The sequence below is a fragment of the Corythoichthys intestinalis genome, chromosome 4, assembly GCF_030265065.1.
Source record: "Corythoichthys intestinalis isolate RoL2023-P3 chromosome 4, ASM3026506v1, whole genome shotgun sequence".
In the NCBI taxonomy this organism is placed as follows: domain Eukaryota; kingdom Metazoa; phylum Chordata; class Actinopteri; order Syngnathiformes; family Syngnathidae; genus Corythoichthys; species Corythoichthys intestinalis.
The window spans coordinates 60,845,613-60,849,180 of NC_080398.1; the positions used below are offsets into that span (position 1 = coordinate 60,845,613).

Below are 3,568 nucleotides of genomic sequence, written 5' to 3' on the forward strand. Positions count from 1 at the left end.
TCACCATATTTACGTAACATAAATACTACCTGCACGGTTTCTTTTGCTTTTAACCAAGAATCGAGACTGTTTTATGTCAAAATCTATAAAGACTCCAGGGATTTTACCATTTATTCACAAGAATTTCAACGTAAGACCCTCTTTGTTGTGGACATGTGGTAAGGCGGCGCCACAGTGACCTTTAAAGACAAGCCGCACATTCACCATATTTACGTAACATAAATACTACCTGCACGGTTTCTTTTGCTTTTAACCAAGAATTGAGACTGTTTAGAGTCCATATCAATAAATAATTCAGGGATTTAAGCATTTCGTCACAAGAATTTCAAAGTAAAAAGCTGTTTGTTGAAGTAAGGCGGCGCAACAGTGAACTTAAAACCCCTGAGGCATCTATATTGCCATTTTTTGGCTGTGATGATGTATCTTCAAAGATAAAAGCATAAAGGTAAAATTGTGGGTGCTTCAAAGTTTCCAGGATTGGAATACATGAAAAAAAAAAAAAAAAAAGGGACCATGCTGACATTTGTAAAGTGTTGCAGCTCTGAGCCATCTAATAAAAGTTACATATGGTGACTGATATCCAATTTTTGGCAGATAGACTCCCATTATAATTTATATTTGTTGATGCAATGTAAACCTCGTGTGTTATCATGCATTTCCCGTGATTTCCGCTTCAATCAACTTAGTAGCGACTCGAGGAACAGGAGAGATTGGAAATTTTCGGTGGAAAAGTTTTGACACCCACAATCCACTGGATGGCGACACAGACTAATGAGTTTCCCTGTCCGCGCTAAACGAACAATCGGGCTACACGGCTATCATTCTAACTGTCCGGATTGGTCAAGTAGGTGCATGTGTGTGTGAGTGCATTGCTGGGTGAAGTTATTTTGCAAAATAAAGTGTTAGTTGAAATTTGTGCACTTGAGAATGCGCGTTTGTGTGCAGAATCTGCAGCTGCTCAATTTGAAAAGGCTGATCCGATAAGGGGATTGGCCGAATTATTGTTTGTTGATGCTAATTCAAATATGATTGGTCCAGCGTTTGAATTTGAATCTCCCCGCCTCTTCGGAATATGTAGAGCGTGTTGAGCATTTACCACACAGCTCTGGTTGACTACAGTCACTACACCTCGAAAACAATGCAGCGACGATTTACGGCAGACGAAGCGAGAAAAATTATAATGGAGCAGGGAGAGGATACTTTTTCTACTCCATCCGAAAACACCACCGATGACAGTGATTCGGATTTTTTCCCCGAGTTTGGATCTAACGAGTCGGATCATTCGGAGAGCGAAAGCCCGGAGGGCGAGCACGACGACGACGAAAGCGACGAGGAGGAGGGCGAGCGCGAACAACCGGAGGAGGTAGCTGCGAACCCCTGGATGTCAAAGAACGGGAAAATCAGGTGGTCAGCTTCAAATGATGTCGCCACACACTACATTCCCCCGGCCATTCCATTGCCGGGCCCGACATCGTACGCCACAGCCAGGATCCAGAGCCCCGAGTCGGCCTTCGACCTGTTTTTCACAGAGGACATAATCCGCCTAATTGTGGACATGACAAACCTGCAAGGCTACCGGACGGTAGCTGGTTGGGTGGCGCTGAACGCCCAGGAGATCCGGGCATATTTAAGCCTTCTGATTCTCGCTGGGGTGTACAAATCTCTGCACGAGAATACCAGAAGCCTGTGGGACAAAAAAACTGGGCGCGCTTTTTTCGGGCAGGCAATGGGGCATACGCGGTTCGTCAAAGTCAACAGGCTTTCACGGTTCGACGACAAACTACGGAGGCCCCAGCGTCATCATGCAACAAAGATGTCGCCCATCATCGATATTTGGACGATGTGGAAGAGCCTCCTGCCCCGCATGTATAGTCTCGGCAGGGAGGTGTGCGTCGATGAGCAGTTGATTTCGTTTAGGGGACGCTGCTCCTTCCGGCAGTATATGCCATCAAAGCCGGGAAAATATGGATTAAAAATATGGGCATTGTGCGATGTCGAAACGGCATATGCCTGGAAACTTGAGGTCTACACGGGTAAGCCACCTGGTGGACCGCGTGAGAAGAACCTGGCCATGCAAGTTGTCTTACGCTTGTGTGATGATCTTGAGGGTCACACCCTAACGACGGACAATTTTTTCACCTCGTTCCCCCTGGCGGATGAACTTAAAAAAAAAAAAATATCCTTGGTTGGAACACTGAGAAAAAATAAGGCTGAACTCCCACTACAGCTCCTCAGCCACACTGGCAGAGCACCACTTTCCAGCATTTTTGCGTTCACTGCAGACAAGTGTTTGGTGTCTTACTGCCCCAAAAAAGGCAAGAGCGTTCTCGTGCTCAGCACCAAGCACAGGGAGCCTCAAGTTCACCACTGCAAGAAGCAAAAGCCTGAAATGATACTGGCTTACAACCGGTGCAAAGGTGCTGTAGACCGCCTGGACCAGGTAAGGACATGTTTTATCTTTGTGCGTGCTTTATATCAAAGTGTATTGTCATCAAATATGATGTCATCTGATGTTTTTTGGGGGGTGGATGTGTTTGTATTTTTCAGGCCTGCAGCACCTACTCTGTCCGCCGGCGGGCACAGAGATGGCCAATGTGTCTCTTCTATCACGATTGACATTTCATGCTACAACGCATTCGTCCTGTACACCAAGATAAACCCGGACTGGAATGCCAACAAGCGCTACAAGAGGAGACTTTTCCTCGAGGAGCTTGGCATGGCACTAATTCAGCCGGAAATGGTGCGCCGATCGCCAATACCGGACCGACAGGTAGCCTTTCCCTTTCAGGCGCCAGAGGCGGAACCTGGACCTTCTCCCAAAAGGAAACAGTGCGGACTTTGTCAAAGCCCACTGCGGGCATCCAACGTTTGCACAAAATGTGGCATACCCGTGTGCAAAAAGCACATGAATCCAGTTTGCAAGAAGTGTTAAAAAAAAAAAAAAAGTTGTTTGTTCATGTTCATGTTTGTTCACCATTAGTTTATTGTTCATGTTCATGTTTGTTCACCGTTAGTATATTGTTCATGTTCATGTTTGTTCACCGTTAGTATATTGTTCATGTTCATGTTTGTTCACCGTTAGTTCATTGTTCATGTTCATGTTTGTTCACCGTTAGCTTATTGTTCATGTTCACGTTCATGTTGTTCATTGTTTGTTGGCTGTTTATAAATTCTGTTAACTATAAATCCTTTGTTGTGACTCTTTGACCTTTTCAAGGTTCTAATTATTTTGTATAAAATAGGTCTGATACCACAGAATATTTTGAGTGGTCGAAAGTTAAGAAAAAAAAACAATTCAGAAATGACACACTTCAGATTTCCGGACAAAAAAAATCCTCTTTCAGGGTAAAAAAGATAAATTGCCATTGCCAAAAAATGTGCATGCTACAAAAAATCTGTTGTTATGATTTATTAACATATTCAAGGCTCTACTTACTCATTTCAAATATTCCACTTTGATTCTTTTTTTATGTATAGATGTACACATAATTGCTTTTTCGCTCAAGGCACTTTTTCGCTTTTATTGTACATAGAGGGTATCCAAAATAAATAAATAAATAAAAACTAT

General features: G+C 43.6%; 1 pseudogene; it reads left to right on the top strand.

Moving 5' to 3' along the window:
• The first annotated feature begins 1,180 nt into the window (after positions 1–1,180).
• LOC130915357 (piggyBac transposable element-derived protein 4-like) lies at positions 1,181–3,001 on the top strand (annotated as a pseudogene).
• The last annotated feature ends 567 nt before the right edge of the window (positions 3,002–3,568 follow it).